Genomic DNA, 22,672 nt, shown 5'->3' on the forward strand with positions numbered 1-22,672 from the left:
CCCTAATTAACTAAGGTAAAAATTAAAACAACTGGAGAGTTTGGGTGCCTGTCCTTAGGTTCAGTTGCTTGAACAGACACAACAGAAAAAATGATTTTTGAAGTTTGGGTGTTTGAATTTAGGTTCGGTTTGCTGACCAAAGGTGATTTCCATTATGTCCGAGGTTCGATCATTTGAACCATAGTTCAGCTTACCAAAGTGCCAAGTTCGGTCGCCCGAGGGTAAAATGAACTGTAAGTTTGGCCCCAGGGATGATGGAAAAGTACAAGGTATAAGTTCGGTTGACTATGGACACTTAGGTCATTTTGAGTTCGGTCACTCGAATCCAGGTCAACATTTTGACCAGTCCACGATTCGGTTGATCGAGGCAATTTGACTTGCCAGGTTCGGTCGCCCGAAGCCTCATGATTTTAACCTAAGGTCCATTCTTTGATTTTAATTTAATCCCCAGTAAAATGTGAAGTATAGTGGGGCTTTGTGTACTAAGTGTGGGAACCTAAGGTCTATCTAAGGTCATTTTGAGCATATTGTCCTACCATGCACGATGCAGATTATTATAGGCCATATAGTATTATAGTCCATAATTAATTACAACCAAGAATGAAGAATATAAAAACAAAATTACAAATAAGGTACAATATTCTTTAGTCTTCTATAATATCACCACACGCCATCATGATATAGTATTCTTTTCAATTCCATGCATAGAGTGAACCTGCATGCAAGCCTTAGTGCAAACATAAATACTAAGTGTATTTGCCATTATCAAAACAGGATATGACCAATTAGGTCAACAATCTCCCCCTTTTTGATGATGACAAATACTCTATGCAAATGTGGGTATAGCCAAGAAAAGCTCCCCCTGACTATATGCATAAAGAGAATTGAAGCTCAATTAAATTAACTAATTAAATTAACTAATGTACCCAATTTTTCCTCTTCTCCCCCTTTTGGCAACAACAAAAAGGGTTAAGAATAAAGAATTATGAGTAATTTTGGCAAACAATGAGTAACAATCATTTAGATCCAAGAAATAATTTGGGAATATTTCTTAAAGTTTTAGCAGCATGCCATTTGAAAAAAGAGCATTTTCCAAAATAAATTTGTACCTAAGTGACCTGTTTGAGTTCAACAATCATATACAACAATTTTCATCCAACAACTCAAATAGTTCAGTATTGATCCACTCAAATCATCAAGTTAATAAGATAATATGATCATGCAGCACAAAATAACCGAAGGATACCAATTGATGATACTAATTGTTTGAGATTTATGTATTCCCACAAAATATAAATTTTAGTGAAGCATGAAGTGAGATACATTTAACATTTTAGAGCCATACATTTCCAAGTAAAGTGGCTCCCCCTTAGATTGTGCATTCTCTTTAATTTTATAACTTGAGCAAAAGACACAAGTGTTTTAAACATTTATGAGCACATATCATGACAAAAGATTTTCATTTAAGTTCATTTCTTGTAATTTTGACTTCAAAAGAAACCCCCCTATATAAATTTGATACCAATTATTGTTTTGGGGATACAATTTGCCACAAGATGTTGAATTTACATCCAACAAAGTGGTTGAAGAAAAATAGAATATATCATATTACAAAAAATATATTCATGATGCATAAAGATATGATCTAAAATCACAACCTAAGTTGAAAATGTTTTGTTTTAGAAGACCGTATGATGTGTGTGCAGTGAATTTGGAAAAATTTTGGCAGCACTTCATTTAAAAATACAACTTTTCCCAAAATCACCTGCCAATTACAAAGCATTTAAATATATGCACAAGCTTTAGATTATTCAAATTGAATTGAGCTAAGTGCAAGAATTTTAAAATCCAAAAGCAGATTCAACATGCAAATCCATTTTTGAAAACGTTTGAATATTTTTATGAAAATGTCAAACAAAAATTTGGTAGCATGTCGCCTATAAATAGGACATTTCCCATATTAACCTACATAAAAGGGTTCAAGTAGACAATATATCATTCAGTTTTGAGCATGTGAGAACTTAACATTTCTACCAGCAAGCAATACACATCAACTGCATCCGCCATGCAGGAGGCATCAATCAGGCAAACATATGTATATATATAAAGGTACATGCAAGCCATCAAACCATCAGAATACATATATATGTATATATATATAGCCATCAAACCATCAGATATATATATATATATATATATAAATATATATATATATATATATATATATATATAAGTATAAGCAAAAGACAATCACCACATAATAGTATCTTTTTGTGTGTGTGTGTGTGGTGGGAGTGTATAGCCGAAAAGCAAAATAAAATATGTTAAGTTATTACAGAACCCAAATGTAAATGTATGTATATAAAGGATAGGATAGATAAAATAAAAGAGCAGTTGATCTCCAAGGTTAACCTCTATGTTTCCCCATCATCATGCTCGTCGTCTTCATCACTGCTCACCTCCATCTGATCCTCGCCAATGTCCTTATTATTCATATCCCTCAAGCGCTCACCGAGTATGTGGAAGTTCGCTCTCACATTAGACTGGAACTCGATGAACTTGGTGTAGAATGCATCATGCCTGGCCTGGGAGGAGGAGGCTTGCTCCCTGATCTCACCCTGGATGGAGGTCTTAAGCTCCTCAATAGATGTAGTGAGACCAGTAATGGCAGTCATGATCTCGACATTCGATGACATGTGGCGCTGCTCCTGTGGAACCTTCTGAGGCCCTGGAACTCTATAGGTTTGGTAGGCAACCACATGTTACCAGTGAGCTCATACCCCATCAACTTCAGAGTAGTGGAGGAGAAGACGTTTGTGCTCTTGATCTTCTTTAGAACTGCATATGGAGTCCTCGTGACTCTCTCTTTGACAAACATCCTAAATAGGATGCCCCTAATGGCAGTATAATCCTCTTTCTTACTGTCTTCACTAAAACATCCATGTCAGGATCAGTCTAGGGAGGTCTAGCTTCTTCCTCGTGAACAACCATCACATCACAAAGTAGTCAAGGTACATGACATGATCCCTTGACCCAGATTTCGGCAAAATATCATAAGATATTAGGTGGTGTACAACTTTTGCCTCAAGAGTCAACGACTTAAAGTTGGGTGTATGAATGAGATCAACAATAGGATGAGACATAACCAAATTCACGAAGGTACTCATTGTGAAATCCTGCTCATTGATCCAGGTCGAGGTGGAGTCAAGATAGTCGAAGTCACCTCTCTAGATATTGAATGTGTTAGCTAGATATGCATCATCGAACCGAAAGTCTATCTCAAACACCCGAGAGTAGGATCCCTGGTCGTCCTGCCCAATATTGGCATAAAATAGCCTGACAAGGATAGGGTAGATCCCCTTGGGCTGGAAGCTTGTAAACTCATACCACCCCTAGTATCTGAACATTTCTAGCACATTATTGAAGTAGGTCTGCATAAACTGAATATCCAGAACCTTACCTAGTATGAAATCTTTGAGTCGAAAGACCTTCTTATACTTGATCCGTCTTTCAGGCGTATGAAACCATTGCTCGAGAGCAATGCGCAACTCCGTGCGCCTTTGATCTCTGGACATGATTAGGAGAAGGTTTTCTAAGAAATAGTGGGCTAGGTATGAAAAAGGGAAGGCTGGAAGAGAGAAATTCCGAAGGAGTTCTCAAGAACGGAGAAAAAATGAGACTATTCACGCGGGTAAAATATAAATAGACTGTGGTTCAGTCGCTTGAACAATCCTTCGGTCTCTCGAACTGTAATAATTGCCCAAAGGCTCTGAGTCTGTTTGGTTAACTGAAAACAGGATCGGTTAGCTAAATTTCAATAGTCTTCTCATGTTTTAAAACTCAGTAGCCTGAACTAAAATAGTTCATTTCAGTTCGGTTGGCTGAATCCGGATTCAGTTGCCCAAATATTAGTTCGGTTACCCGAATCATATTTGGTTGCCCAAATAGGTTTTAAACTGAAACATTCAGCTGCCCGAATGTGATCAACATGCCGATCAAACTTCAAGTTCGGTCGCTTGAAGGTCTTAGCTGAAAAAGCTCAGCCGACCGAACCTAATCAAACTTTTCTCTTTTTGACCTTTTCTCATATAAAATGACCCCTTACGATTCAAACTAATGAAGTAAGGATTATAGAGTCCCCCTATTCTAATCTATTGATACTTTAAACATTTTCGGGTTAAGGAGAGACAGATTCAGGTTTTTCTTTTACTCTCCACACTTGCTTCATTTTGACTCCTTTCCTTTTGAACGGACAATCAAACTTAGTGTGTCCCTTTTTTTTTACATAAAGCACAATAGGTATGGGTATAAGGACTGGAGGAGGTACTAGTATAATGATCAGACTCTCTCACGAAGTACCCCATGTATATATTTTTCTTCTTTCTATTTCTAACTTTATTGTATCCAATACATTTTTTGTTCTTATAGGTCAAGCTCAGTTTTGATTATGACAAATACTCATTATATCTAATGGGTGTTTAAGGTTTTGTGCAGGAACTTAAGTTGTTAGATCTTAATACACATAGAGCAAGTGAAGATTGAAGACTTAATTACTTTGCGTTGTAATATATATAATTCATTTATGTAATTGGTCTGTAATAGTAATTAGGGATCTTACATGTAATAATCACACACATCATATGCATGGTCAAATATGTAAGCTCATAATGCAAATGACCTTAGAAAGATTTCGGTCGACCAAAATTCGACCGACACCGAATTCTTTCAGTGTCGTCTAAAGGACTCAGAAATGATCCCAGGACACTCACCTTTGCACCCATATATGTTAGACATTTGAATAGGGTGTTTGTGAACCAAAATAAGACTGAAATGCACACTTTGTGCACTTTTGGTTGACTGACCTTGGCAGTTTATTCTACCCCGGTCGATCGAATCCGGCTTGGGTCAATAATTTGACCTTAGCCCGATAGAACAAACCTTATAGTTCATTCGTAGCCCGATCGACCGAACCTAGGTCCAGGTCAATGGTTGACCATGTCTCGGTTGACCGAACTGAATAGTTCAATTAGCCCCCCGTCGACCGAAACCTCCTGAGGTCAACATTTTGACCACCTGGTCGACCGAGCCCAAATTGCATTGTAACTCTCTGGTCGACCGAGGGTCCTCAGGAGAAATCCCAACTGTATGGTTAACCAAATCGCCCAGTTCAAAATGTCCTGGTTGACCAAACCTCGGTAAAATAAAAAATCGCTTTTCGGACATACTCGTCCAGTCGATGGAGTCTACAGTTCAAAAATGTCCTGGTCGACCGAGCCATATGAACTTCGGTCGACTGAAAGTGTTCTGGTCGACTGGGCCTCTCGGGTTGCCCTGATTTTTATTGTGGTTAACTTATTTTTAAATAGGGTTAAAATGACTAATACATCATTAAACTTTTATAATAATCCCGACTATGTCCCCAACAGTTATATTTCATGGGGTGTCTATAAATACCCCTTCATTTGGGAAAATTAGCAACTTGATTAGCATACAAAAATCCAAAAATTCTCTCTCAACCAAAATCTCTTACTATTTATTTTTCATATTAAAATCACTCATACTTACCTTCTTCTATTGCTCACACTCTCTGTAAGTTGATTGAGTGTCTATCTTCATAGGTTTGCTCTCTCATTGTTGAGTGTTTGAATCAATTTTTACGAGAGCATAACCTAAGTTTTCTTAGGAGGCTTTTCTCATAAGCCTATCCTAAAAAGACTTGTGTTGAACTTCCGAGTGTTGCATTCTTATTACAATAACTTAGGAAGTTTGTATTTGTTTTGGGTTGCAAAACGTTTTTCAGAACCTATCAAATATCTTATGGTATTTATATTGACATATTTTTTAAAATATATTTGTGTTTGTGATATTAATCTTTATTGCAATATTTATTCAAGTATACATCATTTGCTGAATACAAAGATTGCATATCTCTTGCAAACCAAGCATATACACTATTCACGTGATTGATATATTCTGCACATTGGAATATTTGAAACTTGAGTGATATCTTTGTTTGAGCACCTTTATTGAGAATATCTTGAAATACAAAGATTGATTGCTGACACTCTCACGTATGCATTACAATGATAGAAAATACATTTGAGAGTTGAACTATTGGACCACACTGAGCTTACGTATTAAATCATTTGTGGTGTATGTGATTGAATGCATTTGGGTACATATCTGCTTTACGTGAAAGCACTTTTATCTGTACCATTTGATTGTAAATTTGAGTGATTCCAGGTATGGCCTAAGGGGGGGGGGGGTAATCCAACCCGGTAAGGATTGTTGTAAAGGTTGAGGTCAGTTCTGTGCTAATTGACCTGGTTTGTATCGGTGCCGCTCTACCCGTTTAAGTGAGCAACTTATAGTAGTAATCCTTGTACTTGTTAGCGAAGGCAGGGACGTAGGCAATTGGCCGAACCTTGATAACATTTCTGCATGTCACATTTTCTTTATTGCTTTCTGGTGCTCGTATGATTGATTAAATTGCATTATTTACTTTTTGGTATACATTTACTTTACCTACACTAGATTAACCATAGGGTTGTGAATATACTGGTGTTAGGAGACTAACCTAGGGATTAAATTTTAAAAAAACCAATTCACTCCCCCTCTTGGGATCACGGGAAAGCTAACAACCTTCCTTATCTAAGGTTATCTTCTGTGAACCTAACAACTTATTAAAGTTTTCTTTGCCTCTAGTGAAGGTGTAGATGATCGTAACTTGGTCTTCTACTTTCTTTTCCAGATCTTGCATTTTTAAGTTCTTAAAACCTTTGCAAACATCTTGTAGTTTAACAAACTCTTTAGTCATGTTGTTTGCTTTACATTCAAGTTATGCAATAAGATGATCCTCATTATTGTCATTTGAAGATTGAGATCTTACTGCATTCAATTCTTTTTATAATTTTTCATTCTTGTTTACTAACTGTTTGATTTTTAGATCATTTTCCCTTTCAGCAAGAACTTTTGGTTCACATTCTTTCACACATGCCTGAAACTTGTTTTTCAAAGCATTATATCTTTTATTAGCTTTAACAAGTGACTTATGTATTCTAACATATTCAATTTGAAATTCTTCATAAGTAGGCATGCTCTCACTACAAGAACTATCACATGATTGAGTATCAGATGCATCATTCAAATCATCACATGAATCATTACGAGGGTTATCTAATAATGTAGGAGGAGACGAGTTTACCTCATCGTCGATTAGAGTTATGAAACACTGTTTACCTCCTTCAAGATCTGTAGAGCTTGAATCACAAGGAGTGATCACCTTTTCCTGCGTAGTTGCTCTATATCTCCTTTCAAGTTCTTCCCATATCTTCTTAGCGCTATTACATGTCCTAACCTCATAGAGAACATTAGAATCTAAAGCATGCAGCAAGGTGTTCATGGCATCAAAATTTGCTTGTATTAAGTTCCTATCATTATCATTCAGTTCAAATTCCGATTTAGGAACATCCATACAATCAATTACTTTCATAGGTATACTATCTCCCTGGGCAATGACTTTCCAGAACCTCCAATTCAAGGCTTTAACAAATATAGTCATTCTAAATTTCCATACAGCGAAATTTTCATCGCAAAACACTGGAGGGTTCGTAACTAACCTTCCATCACATAAATGGGATGCACTAACATGAGCCATCATGATATTTTTACTAACTAACTATTAAGTTTAAGTAATAAAGCTCTGATACCACTTGTTAGCTTTGGTGCAATCCCAAAAGTGGGGTGAATTGGATATTGTTGACCTTATGAGTCATACCCTGTTTTGATTATGACAAATATGGTATTTAATGGTTTGATGAGTTTGTGTGTAGGACCGATCGAACGTATAATATGGTGCACGAACACGACACATGAAGTGAAGACCTGAAGACCCTATATATGTTGTATTGTAATTTAATCATTCATTTGGGTCTGTAATAGTAATTAGGAGAACAAGGTCTGTAATAATTAATGCCTTACCTGCATAGAAGGATCGATAAGCTCAAGACCATAGATGGACTTTAGGGAACACTCTTCGGTCGATCAACACCAGATTTTTTCGATGTCTTGAAAAAGGCTTAGAAATGACCCTAGGACACTGACTCATGCATATATTTGAATGGTCATTTAAATAGGTTGTTTGCATGATTAAAAGGGACCAAAATGTTCTAAATAGGTACTTTCGGTCGACCGTACTTCACAGTACAAATACTCCCGGTCGACCGAACCCGGACCTGGTCAACCGTTTAACCACAGTACGGTCGACCGAACCAAGTAGTTCAAAAAACCCTGGTCAACCGAAACCTTCTTAGGCCAAAAGTTTGACCACATGGTCGACCGAACCAGATAGTTCAAAAGGTCCTGGTCAACCGAAACCCCCTGGGGTCAAAAGTTTGACCATTTGGTCGACCGACCCTTTTGTACTTCAACTGCCTGGTCGACCAGAGGGTTCTTGGGAGAATTCCCAGCGGTTTGGTCGACTGAACCAGGTAGTTCAAAATGGCCTGGTCAACCAAATCTTGAAAAATTGAGAAATCGCCCACTTCCGGTCGATCGAGCCCTCAGTTCAAAAATCTGCTGGTCGACCGAACCATTTGAGTCCTGGTCGACCGAAACATTTCTGGTCGACCAGACCTCACAGGTTGCCCCTTAATTTTTACCGTGATTAATATTTTTAAACGGGGTTAACTTGGTTAAAATATAATAAAACTTTCCTAATAATCCCATATATGTCCTTAACGGTTATATTTTAAGGGTAGTATATATATACCCCCTTATTTGGAATAATTAGCAAGATATTAGCAAATATAATTAGCCAAAATCCTCTCAATCTCAAAAAGCCCATATTTCATATTCAAGCTTTAAACTCCTACTCTTACTCATTTATATTGCAAATACCTCCTTGTAAGAATATTCTTGTGCTTATCTCACCTAACTTAAACTCTCTTTTGGTTGTTTTACTTGTGATCTATATTTCATAGAGAGCAAGCTACAAGTTCTCATAGGGGGCTTCATAAATAAGCCTTCCATAGGAAAACTCCCTTGGGCTTCTGAGTTTTGCATTTACATTGCGATACTTAAGAATTCATATTGAGTTTTGGTTGTGAAAAATATTTTACAAATCATTTTTCAAATATCTCTTGTGATTTATCTTGAGAAAAATATTTTGAGATATTTGCTTGCGTGCTGAAGATCTTTGTTACTATACTTTTTGATTGAGAATATCTTCTTAATACAAAGATCAAATAAATATTTTTGCAAACTATCTTTGAATATTTCTTGTGGTTTATATTGAGAAATATTATTTGTTGAGATTTTTGAAGTGCGCTTGTGATCTTTGTTTGTGCATTGTGACTGAAATATTATTTTGACACAAAGATCATACCATTTACACTCTCACGCACTGATTGTTATATTTGCATAAATATTTGAGAGTAAACACTTAGACTACATCGAGCTTATCAAATCCTATCTTTTGATAGTGTATTGATTATACTGTGCGTAACTGGGTACATATCTGCTTTACACGAAAGCACAATCACTGTACCATTTGATTGTATTTCAAATCTATTGTATTTCCAGGCACAGGCCTGAAAAGGGAGACTAGCTCTGGAATAGTCACGGATTGGCTTAGACCCAGTTAGGAAAGCTAGGTGCGTCGTCCTGTTAAGGCGTGTAGGTTGAGGTCAGCCCCGCTAATTGACCTGGTTAAGGTTGAGGTCAGCCCTGTGCTAATTGACTTGGTTGTTTAGGTGCCGCTCCACCCGATAAGTGAGCCTATAGTGGTAATCCTTGTGCTTGTTAGCCAAGGCGGGGACGTAGGCAATTTGGCCGAACCTCGATAACATTTCTGGGTGTCGTCTCTTTTATTGTTTTATTGTGCATGCCTGGTTAAACGTTTATTGCAGTTTAAATTCCATTGTATATTTACATTGATTTATTTTACATGCACTAGATTGACCTTAAGCTTGTGTAATACTGTTGTTAGTGGTTTGACTTAAGGCAAAAAATTTTAAAATACCAATTCACCCCCCTCCCCTCTTGGGATTACACCAAAGCTAACAGATATTTAAAAATTCTTTCCCAGGTCAAACAGTCTAACAACAGTATAACATAACCTAGGGTCTGTCTATGCAATTATAAATCTAATCATTCTCAATAAAACATACACGTGCGGTAAATAAATTACGGAAAAGTAAATTGCACACACGATATGTTATCGAGGTTTGGCCAAAGTGCCTATGTAATGACCACCAAATTTATAACATTTTTTTTTTATAAACTAATATCATACTCCCTACCATAGAACTCAGGCTCCAGAAGGCACTAGGGTAATCTTGTGTACAATCATCATACCTAAGCAGCGGAAACATAAATCATTTAGACCATAGTCATATAAAACGACTCCCTCCAATATCACCTATCTCAAAAATACAAAACTCAGTCACAAAATCACCCTAAAACCAAGGCTATCAAGAAATCACTCTATCTGCGAGCCTGATCTGCTCGCCTAGTTAGCTCACCTGAAAAATGGTAAAGTAATAAGGTGAGATGACGCTCAGTAAGTGGAAATGTGCTATTACTAGTGTGTTGTGACCGAGTCGTAAAACCATTATAATAGTATGTAAAATTGCATGATTTGGAAAATCTATAAAACATATATATCATATGTATAGTAGCTTAAAATATATGTATCATCTGAACTTTCTATCATTCATACTGTTAATATCATACTATATACAACAAAAGTGTAAAACTGTATACATATACATATAAATAACTGTGCTTTTTCCCTAAGACTTTGTATGTCATGATTTGACCCCTTATGACAGGGTTGTGCGGCTCGTATGCGGGACTTAACTTGGTCGGCCCTCTAGGAAAGTCACTATATTCTACACTACCTCAGCCCGGCCAAACTACATACTCTCCTAGGCGCAGGACTGGCTGCTACCTCATCAAATTGCCCCCCTCAACCCAGCGAACTGGGGAGCTGCATACTCTTCGAGCACAGTTGACAGTACCCACACACTATCTGAGATATATGGTTGCACTCTATCTGTATTAGCAACGGTACCGTGCTCTATATTCTGTATCTGTCCGTAACCTTTCCACGGGGATCTAATACTATATATATACATACTATACTCTTTATACTATTTTCATTATGTTTCCAAATTAACCATAACACTTTATTTTTGTACTATAAATACTATAATATTTGTAGCATCTTGATGCTATAACTGTATAATCTGGCTGTATCTTCTATCTATATAATCTATCTGTATACTCTGAGTGTTATGGCATTTAGGAAAACATAGCTTTCTATATACACTATACTAAATAAATATCTGTATACTGTTATATATATATATATATATATATATCTGTCTGTGTAATCATCTGAATAAAACGGTATATGTACACATAATCTATCTGTATAAAATCTGCAAATATCTAACTATATCTGTATAACTTGAAATACTGAAAAACTGGATAAAATTCCATATCAATATCATGTACTCAAGCCACACAAACTTTAAAAATTCATATTCTGTATAACATCTGGTATACATGTATATATATAAAATTTATGATAACATAAGTAAATCTCCTAGCATAACATATTTCCCTTACCTTAAATCTGGAACGCCTCTCACTGAACTCTAGCCCTACACCCACAGGGTTCTCCACTTAACACCCTAAAAACAACATCCCCCAGAACAAAACATCAATAGTTTCTTACCTACAACATTTCTTGTAACTACAAGGAAGACATAATCTTAATAAAATACCTTACCCTAGATTTGGGATGAATTCTAAACCAACTTCTCCCACGATCAGCTCCGGTAGACTTGTAGAGAACTTCGCCAAAAGCGTCGTGGTGGCCTCAGATCTTCAATCTGACAAGAAACAGACTCGAAATTAAAAAGAGAAGGAGAGGGAAACATTTTATAAAGAGAGAGAGAGAGAGAGAGAGAGAGAGAGAGAGAGAGAGAGAGAGAGAGAGAGAGAGAGATTCACGCTAATTTTCACCGAAATATCCAGGTTTCCACTATTTATAGAGCCGAATTCATCGACGCGACACGTCACCTCGTAGACGAGTCCTATAGAAGTTTCGTCGACGAACTTGCACTCTCATTGACGAGTTTTAGTCAGCCTTAAACCCTTTCTCGGTATCTTCTCATCGACGAGACGTGACTTCGTTGACGAGCCTCTTTATGTCCTCGTCAATGAACTCCCTGTGTTTGTCGACGAGGCCCTGTGTAAAATTTTCTGGGCTATTTCAGCCTACGTCCCCGCCTTGGCTTACCAACACAAGGATTCCACTATAAGTTCACTTCACGAGTGGAGCAGCACCTAACACAAACAGGTCAATTAATGGGGCTGACCTCAACCTAACCCTACACCTTACTAGGATGGTGCACCTACCTTTCCTAACTATATCTAAGTCAATCCGGGACTATTCAATAGGATTAGTCTCCCTCTTCAGTCCCATTCCTGGAATACAACAAATATTCAATATAAATTTTTCAAACATGGAAATATGCTTATCAACAAGCATATTTGTACCATAATACAGTCCAGATAATAATGCAAGCACATATGATAGTAAATATGCTCAGTGCTTAATAATGTGCGTTAAACACTTAATCTAATGTAAATATATAGTCAAGATCTAGAGAGTATTTCCAAGAAAACTTTGAAACAAATAATCAAAGTAAATCAATCACCACAGGTTTCAAAGTGTTTCAACAAGTATATTCCAAAATATCTCAAACAAGATTTTTCACAAAATAATAGCTCAAGAGATATTTGAAAGGTGTAAGCTTGTGAAAAGTATTTTTGCAACTCAAAAATCACAAGTTTGATGAGTCTTGCAACCAAGATGCAAAGACTTACTAGCTATGAAGATTTTTCCCACACAAAGATTTATTGGTTAAATCAGAGGAAAAATCCTAGCCAAGAACTCTCAATAAAACAAACAATCAATCCAAACCAAGGAGAGTTTTAGCAACAAAAATCACTCAATAACACTCTTACGAAGTTGGATTTATTAAACGAATAGCAAAAAAGTGAGTGTATGGGCTTAGTATGAGAAATATATGATATTTGAAAAAAAAGAGGATTTTTGGCTAATCAAGTATACTAATCTCTGTTAATATTTGCAAATGAACCCATATATATAGAGAAGGCAAGATTTATGATTGTTGGGGACATGTAGGACATTATTAAATTTATTTTAAAACCATTTAAGAAAATTAACCCTGATTTACCCTAATTAACTAAGGTAAAAATTAAAACAACCCGAGAGTTTCGAGCGCTTGTCCCTAGGTTCGGTTGCCCAAAAAGAAACAACATAAAAAGTTATTTTTGAAGTTTAGGTGCTTAAATTTAGGTTCAGTTTGCTGACCAAAGGCAATTTCCATTTTGTCCAAGGTTCTGTCGTTTGAACCATAGTTCAGCTTACCGAATTATCAAGTTCGGTCACTTAAGGGTAAAATGAACTGTGGGTTTGGGCACCTGGGGACGATGAAAAAGTACAAGGTACAAGTTCGGTTGACCGTGGACACTTAGGTCATTTTGAGTTTGGTCGCTCGAATCCAAGTCAACCTTTTGACTAGTCCATGATTCGGTTGATCGAGGCAATTTGACTTGCCAGGTTTGGTCACCCGAAGCCTCATGATTTTAACCTAAGGTCCATTCTTTGATTTTAAATTAACCCCTGATAACATGTGAAGTATATTGGGGCTTTGTGCACAAAGTATGGGAACCTAAGGTCTATCTAAGGTCATTTTGAGCATATTGTCCTAGCATGCATGATATAGATTATTACAAGTCATATAGTGTTACAATCCATAATTAATTACAACTTAGAATGAAGAATATAAAAACACAATTACAAATAAGGTACAATATTCTTCAGTCTTCTGTAATATCACCATACACCATCATGATATAGCATTCTTTTCAATTCCATGCGTAAAGTGAACCTGCATGCAAGCCTTAGTACAAACATCAGTACTAAGTGTATTTATCAATATCAAAACGGGATATGGCCATCTAGGTCAACAAAAAAGGCATGGTTATTGTATCGGGGGGGGGGGGGCTTTTTCAAGGGTCTCTCATCTTTGCTCCTTATTTGTTATCATTTTAAAAAAAAAGGGAGATTGTTGGCCTAACATGGCTTTCGAATCTCGTTTTGATGATAACAAATGAAGGTTGATTTGGCATGTGTTGTTAAGTGATGATGTTTCAGGAATACTTAATTGAAAAAAATCAAAATATCAAAGGAAATGCAAGTTCAAAATCACAAAGGACCATAAAGTCATACTAATCTTCAAAGTAATCCAAAGGAAGCTCAAGTGGAGTCAAAATGATCAAAGCATGCGGAAACCTAAAGTTGACTCAAGCTCAAAGTCTAAGAGGATTCAAAGCATTATTTATATGAAGACTTCAAAGCTTAGAGTGTTTAAGGCTTTAGGATGAATTTTGTTAAGTACTTTATATTCAAATATCATGTGAAATGATTTGAATCTCTTTAGGGTTTGTCTTGGACTTAAATACGTTGTTTTAAAACTCTGGAAAGTATTTTTATAAAGTAACAAAGCAAGAGAGCTAAGTGTTTTTGAAAAATAACCTAAAAATAGAAAATTTGTTTGTTTAGGCGACTGAAGTATATGCTCGGGCGTCTGAAGAATTTTCTCAGGCGACTGAAGAATAAGTTCAGGCGCCTGAAGATTTTCCTGATGAATTTTTGAAGAGGTAGCGTAACCTTAGGCAACTAACCCTTGTCACTTCAAGCGCCTGACCTTGTTTTCAGTTCAAAATTTTCATTTTTAAAGATCTTCAAGTGATTGATCCCGAGACTTTAGGCGCCTGAACACTGTTAACGGCTACATTTTTAAAAATTTCTAAAATTTAAAATTAAGTTTCTTGTGCCCCAAATTTTTTAAAAACTTGGGAAATACACCAAGTAAACTTGGGCAATACGAATTAAGCTTTATGAGCGTATAAATACATGTTTTCATGAATTAAACATACACTAAGCAATTGAAAAATCTTCTCTAAAGTTGATAGCTCACTTACTCTCTCAAAAGCTTTCTCTTGCTCAATCAATCATTCTGAATTGTTGAGATTTTCTGAAGCACTGATCACTCTTCTCTGAGCTATACAATCTGAAATATTGATTTCCATCTAGAGAAGTATTTCGTTGATATTGTTCTTGAGCTTCAACTCTATTTCGTTTGGTATTTGTTATTGAAGTATGTAGATTTCAATTGTACTAACCAGCTTTATCTGAGAGCATTCTTGGTACAAAAGAATTTGTTTTCATGTTTCTTGTTTCTTAACAATTCAGGTATTTGGATCGTTGTAACCAAGCGTGGGGTATCGCTTGGAGAGGGAGCTTACCATAAAGGAGGATTGTAATTAGTTTGTTCTGCCCGAAAAGGAACGAGTTAGTGGAATCCTTAGGTGGTCTTGCCTAAGGTAAGGACATAGGACAGGGATAAGCTGAACCTCGTAAAAATTCTTGGTCTCACTCTCTCTACCCTTTTCTATTTAAATTTCAGCATATATATAAATTGTGTTTCAAATTGCAGGGTTGCTGAAAATCTGAGATTGAGAAGACCTTTTAATCTAAGAAAGTACATTGGTTAATACTTTGCGGAAAACTTTAAGGGAGTATGTTAATTAACCACTTGCAGAAATCTTGATTAAAAGAAGCGCTTAAAAATCATTCATACAGGGCTACAAGCTGAAATAAGAAAATGCTGCAAGCTTTCACAAATTGATTAAGCAGTGAATGATTGATTGATTCTTTATTGGTTGGTTTTTGATTGGTATTTGGTTTAAAGAAGACCCAATATAGCTTAGTTTTATGTATTTGGATGTAAGTGCTTTGTACTTAATGACAAGGATGACTTAGGAAAATTTGATGCTAAGTCAGATGAGGGTATTTTCCTAGAATATGCAACAAATAGCAAAGCATTTAGAATCTACAATAAGAAAACACTCACAATTATTGAATCAATCCATGTAATGTTTGTTAAAGCTAATCCTTATACAAAAACAATTCAGATTGAAGAAAAAGATGATTTTTTACAAAAACTAGAAAACTTAGATATTAAAATAAGTCAAAGAAAAGAAAATCGAAGAAACTCCAAATGATGATTCTATAGAAAATTCTGAATTACCAAAAGAATGGAAGTTCGTAAGAAACCATCCTAGAGATCAAATTATAGGAGAACCTTCTAGAGGAGTAACTACTAGATCATCATTGAAAAACCTATGTAATCTCTATGCATTCTTATCTCAAGATGAACCTAATAAGGTTGAAGAAGCTTTAGATGATGATTCATAGATAATAGCTATGCAAGAAGAATTAAACCAATTTGGAAGAAATAAAGTATGAGTATTAGTTCCCAAACTAGAAAATCATTCAATCATTAGATCTAAATGGGTGTTTAGAAATAAAAAGGATAAAAATGACATAGTGGTTAGAAATAAAGTTAGACTTGTAGCTAAATGATATAACCAAGAAGAAGGGATAGATTATAATGAAACATTTGCTCCTGTGGTTAGAATGGAAGCAATTAGAATGCTTTTAACTTATGCCTCCCATAAGGAATTTAAATTATATCAAATGGATGTAAAGAGTGCATTTTTAAATGGTTATATTAATGAAGAGGTATATGTAGAACAACCATCGGGCTTTAATGACATACAAAAACTTGAATATGGGTACAAACTAGCTAAGGCCCTATATGGTTTGAAACAAGCCCTTAGGGCTTGGAATGAAAGACTTAGTGGATTCCTACTAGATAAAGGATTTTCTAGAGGTAAGGTTGATAGTTTCTTGTTCATCAAATCTAAGAAAGATGACATGCTCAAAATCCAAATTTATGTAGATGATATTTTTGGTGCAACTAATGATAATCTATGTAACGAGTTTGCTAAAGGTATGCAAGAAGAATTTGAAATGAACATGATGGGTGAGTTGAACTTTTTCCTAGGATAACAAATCAAACAAGCAAAATATGGAACTTTTATAAGTCAATCCAAATACCAAAAAGATACGCTTAAGAAATTCAATATGGAAAGTAGTAAACTCATAGGTACTCTCATGAGTACTTCAATAAGCCTTGATAAAGATGAAAAAAGGGAAACTGGTAGATATGAAATACTATAGAGGCATGATTGGAAGTTTGTTATACGTGATTGCTAGTAGGCCCGATATAATGTTTAGTGTTTGCATGTGTGCACATTTCCAATGAGCACCTAAAGAATCACGGCAAATAGTCATCAAAAGAATCCTACAGTACTTGATAGGTACAATCGATTTACGACTTTGGTATCCTAAGGACACCGAATTTGAAATGATTAGCTATTCGGATGCTGATTATACAGAGTGTAAGATAGATGGAAAAAGTACAAGTGGGATGTGGGATGTGTTATATTCTAGGACAATCTCTAGTGGCTTGGTTTTTTAAGAAACAAAACTCTGCGGCTTTATCCACAGCTGAAGCTGAGTGTGTAGTAGCTGGGAGTTGTTGTGCACAAACCTTATACATGAAACAACAATTAAAGGACTACAATTTAGAATATTCCACCATTCCAATTAAGTGTGACAACACTAGTGATATAAACATCTCTAAAAATCCTATATCACACTTGTAAAGACCCGTAAAAAAATTAATATTATTAACTAATTAATTAATATTATTAAATTGAATTAATGAAATAAATAACAGGATGAACATAAAAATATATATATTTATATATATATATATATATATGATAAAGTAATAATATAATATAATTAAATGTTAGTGGAATGCATTAAATACATGAATGACATTTGAAATTAAGTTTATAATAATATATATAAAAGTTAAAGTAGATATTGTATATAATAATATTATAATAATGTTAGTGGTTAGTGGTTAGTGGTTAGTGGATATGTAAGTAAGACTGCATGCAATTCAATTTTGAAATTGAATCTTCATGGTCTGTGTTTCTCATTTCTATCTCTTAACTCTCACTCCTCCACGACCACCTCTCTCTCTCTCTCTCTCTCTCTCTCTCTCTCTCTCTCTCTTTCTAAACTTTCTCAACGGATATTTGGCCAATCCAAAAAGGGAAGGTACCGTTAGATTCCTAACTACGCCACCGAAATTTCTACCGAAGCGAATTTGTCATGGGAGCGACGTAGACCCCACTCTTGAGGATAGATAAACCCTCACTTTTTACTCAATTTATCCTTATATCTTCAGCTAAATTGATGATCGGGTACCATCACGGGGTCCTAGTCGCAATCATCGCCATTTTGGTTGAAATACATTTTCAATTTAGGTATCCTAGGCACCACTCCAAAGCGAGAGTGAGATTTGAAGAATTAAGTAAATTGGTTATATTTTGAAGTTTAAATGTTTATTGAAATTTATGAGTCTAGGAAATGTTAAAATAGTATTTTATTTAGGGTTTATTTAATGGAACTAGGATTTGTGATTCAGGATTCAGGTGAGTACCGCAGGCATTGTTTTGGGGTCGTTGTTGGCGTAGTTCAAGAAACCAAGTAAGGGGGAATATATATTAAACCAGATTTTTATGAATTAATTGGAAAATAAAATATGTTATGAATATACGTGTAAATATTTTTGTATGAGTTTAAAATGCCAACTGTTTAAATTACGTTTTCTGAGCCTAAAGCTATTTATTTAGATACGTATATGTGAAAATGAATTGATGTAAGTGAATGATATTTTCAGGATAACTATGTAAAAAGGAAAGGTATGTTTTTAGTATACAAATGTTAAATGTAGGTTGACTTATTTTATAGGAAATATATATATATATATATATATATATATGAATTTTACTGCTAAATAGTGTGACACGAGTAAAATAGAATTTTGTGTGGAATTATTTTATATGTATAAGATGCAAGATATACAAGAAATGAACTGAGTATAAAAATAATATATGAAATATGCTGCATGTGAGTGTTAATGCAACCATGGAAACAAAAACAGCTGAAAGATGCTGGGTAGCAGACTACTGCATTTATATGTGAACTAACACAAAAACAGCTGAAAGATGCTTGGTATATTATGAAATGAAATGAAAATGAGAATGAAATGGAAATAAATGAAATGGAAATGAAATGTAACATGTGAAAGATGTGAAATGGGAAAGTGTCACGTAAAGTGAAATGTTATGAAATGTCAAAACTGAGAACATGAACAGATGAGAATTACAGAATAATAACAGACAAAATAATGTATTATGGTAGTTTCATTATTTATGTTTGTAGAACATGTTACGTTTGGGCGGGACAAACTCTTCGCCCGAGGGCTTGTTGAGAAAGGCGAGTGCCCTAGTTAGTATCAGGTGTAGCAGTAGCCTACATAACATACTAAAGCAGAGGGAAACTACTTGTATGGGCGGATAGATTTCCCTATTCTTAGGAGCCTTCGCTAGTAAACCTTTGGATGAACTGTGTGAGTACGAGATTATTTCTTCACTTGAGGGCTTACTAAGTAAGGTGAGTGCCCTGATATATATGCTTCAGTTGTGACCTTTGGGTTGCTTAAAGTATCAAAGCAGAGGGCTGCTACTTGTATGGGTAGGTAATCACCCCTATCCTTAGGTTTTTCTCGTGGGTAAAATAACTTACATGCAATTGATTAGGTTCAGAAAATTATTTTAGAAATTACGTTAAAGATCTGAAAATATTGAATATTATGTTGATTATAACCTTATGTTGGTCACACGCTGATTTAATATATTGTTTCTTCCCTTATTGAAATGTGTCTCCCCTAAATAAAAATTCATCTTTTTCAAGACCTCCATGTGATTGAGCTTAGAAAGTTCGGAGTTGTTATAGCATTTTTGAGAAAAAAAAAGTATAAACTTGCGATGATATTTTGGGTTGTATCTAAGTTTTAAGTTTTAAGTTTTATGTTTTAAGTTTTTTGAGTTATGAATGGTTGTGAATACTGGATGTTGGAGAAATGTATATATATATATATGTAGATGCAGGTTGATGGATGTATTATTTGGGATGTTATAGTTAGAAACTCTAGTATTTAATTGTTAGAGGATTATATTTATATTTTCTGTTGCGTAAATGGTAATAAAATGTCAAGTATATGGTAAATGAATGGATGACGTGGCACCTGGGTCCCTCCAGGCGGGTTCGGGGCGCTAGGAAGCACGATTTATTGAGGTATAACGCACCAAATCGGGTTTTTGGGTTCGGGGCGTTACAAAACTTAAGAACAAAACACATTTATATAAGACACAACTTTCTAAGACATCATGTTCAAAAAGAAGAAATCATACTTGAATTTATAAATAGATTGTATAGCTTAGAAAAGAGTGATCAGTGCTTCAGAAAATCTCAGCAATTCAAAATGATTGATTGAGCAAGAGAGAGCTTTTGAGAGAGTAAGTGAGCTTTCATCTTAATAGCATATTTTTCAATTGCTTGGTGTATGTTTAATTCATGAAAACATGTATTTATATGCTCATAAAGCTTAATTCGTGTTGCCCAAGTTTACTTGGAGTATTTCTCAAGTTTTTTAAAAATTTGGCGTACAAGAAACTCAATTTTAAATTTTAAAACTTTTAAAATATATAACCATTAACAGTGTTCAGGTGCCTGAAGTCTTAGGGTCAGTCGCCTGAAGTTCTTTAAAACTGAAATTTTTGAACTGAAAACAGGGTTGGGCGCCTAAGTGACAAGGGCTAGTCACCTGAGGTTACATTGCCTCTTTAGAAATTCATTAGGAAAATCTTCAAGTGCCTAAACTTATACTTCAGTCACTTAAGGAAAATTTTCAAACACCTGAGCTTACACTTCAGTCGCCTGAATAGACAAATTTTCTATTTTCAGGTTATTTTTCAAAAATACTTGGCTCTCTTGCTTTGTTACTTTGAAAAAACATTTTTCATGAGTTTTAAAACAATGCCTCTAAGTCCAAGACAAACCCTAAAGAGTTTCAAACCATTTCACATGATTTTTGAATATGAAGCACTTACAAAAATTCATCCTAAAGCCTTAAACACTCTAAGTTTTGAAGTCTTCATATGAGTAATGCTTTAAATCCTTATAGACTTTGAGCTTGAGTCAACTTTAGGTTTCCACATGCTTTGATCATTTTGAGTCCACTTGAGCTTTCTTTGGATTACTTTGAAGATGAGTATGACTTTATGGTCCTTGGTGATTTTGAACTTGCATTTCCTTTGATATTTTGATTTTTGTCAATTAAGTATTCTTGAAACATCATCACTTAACAACACATGTTAAATCAATCTTCATTTGTAATCATCAAAACGAGATTCGAAAGTCATGTTAGGCCAACATAATTCTTTTAACTTGTGTTAGCGTGAAAATTTTGTGAGTTGTTTTAGGAGTATTTTGGTAATCTACATATTAAATGAGTGTTTATCAAAAAAATTTGTACAAGTCAAACTCTTTTTTCTATGTTCTCATTCCTAATAGTTTCTAGCTTTCCAACTTAATAATTTGAATCTCACCCTTAATTGCAAACTTCCACTTCCCCTCCGAAAAAAAAAATAAAAAAATCCTTAGGCCCAAGGATGTAAACTGAGGGTTTTAGGGTTGGAGGGCTACAATCTGTTTGGCTGAATTATTATGAGTTACCTACGCTCCAAATTCATCTTGCAACACTACTTATTGGATCGGTCGCTCAAGAACTTTGGTCTCTACCCAGACCCAATATCTTCATTCCTGTCTTGGAGATTCGCTTCCTATTAGAATTCCAAATTTGTCCCATCAACTGTTATAAAATAAATATATATATATATATATATTTAAAAAATAACTTTAATGTCTTTGTTATAAAAATAGATATAATTTCAGATAAAAAAAACCTTTTCAAATAAAATAATATAAAGTAGAATAAATAGAATTCATTCAAATGAAATAATTAAATAAATGGATTATATTAACACAGATGAAATATTTATGTATTTATTTATTTATAATAGCGATAAGTTTGAATTAATTTAGAAGCTTGCATTAATTTAACTTGATCGTAAGCTTCATTTAATATACGCATGAATGTCCGAACCTACTAAGAAGACAAACATGATCCTCTCATTAAATGCTTCTATTTAATGAATACACTTTAAACAATAAGTTGTCCTACATGATACAATCCATGCATAATCTAATACGACTAACTATTTAGTGTTTTCATTGAATGGAAAGGTTTTGTTGGAGTGTCAAGGCTTGAAGAAATCCAGACCATCCGTTTTGTTGGAAAGATCCAATGGTTGTTGTATTTTTCGTTTTATTTATTATGGGGGCATGGATGTAATTGCCTTTTACTATTGTAAATAGAATAAAATACAGGAGGGGCGGGGGTTTTGGAGGGATTCAAAGTTTTTCTGTTTGTAGCTTCCTGGGGAGAACAGCACCGCATGCGAGAGAAAGCCTTCAGCCTCGCGGGAGAGTGAGGGGTTTCTTCTTGCTTGGTCTTCAATTTTACAGCAGCGCATAAGGAGGTTTTCTTCTTCACCAGTCGTGGGAGCCTTCCCAGCCGAGAAAGGAGACCTGCAACGAGGAAGCCGGCCATCACCGCCATGAGATCCTTCAGCTGTAGCGCACACAAGGGGGAGACAGCAGGAGGTGGGTGCGGCC

Source organism: Malania oleifera, chromosome 13 (genome assembly GCF_029873635.1).
Source record: "Malania oleifera isolate guangnan ecotype guangnan chromosome 13, ASM2987363v1, whole genome shotgun sequence".
Lineage (NCBI taxonomy): Eukaryota > Viridiplantae > Streptophyta > Magnoliopsida > Santalales > Ximeniaceae > Malania > Malania oleifera.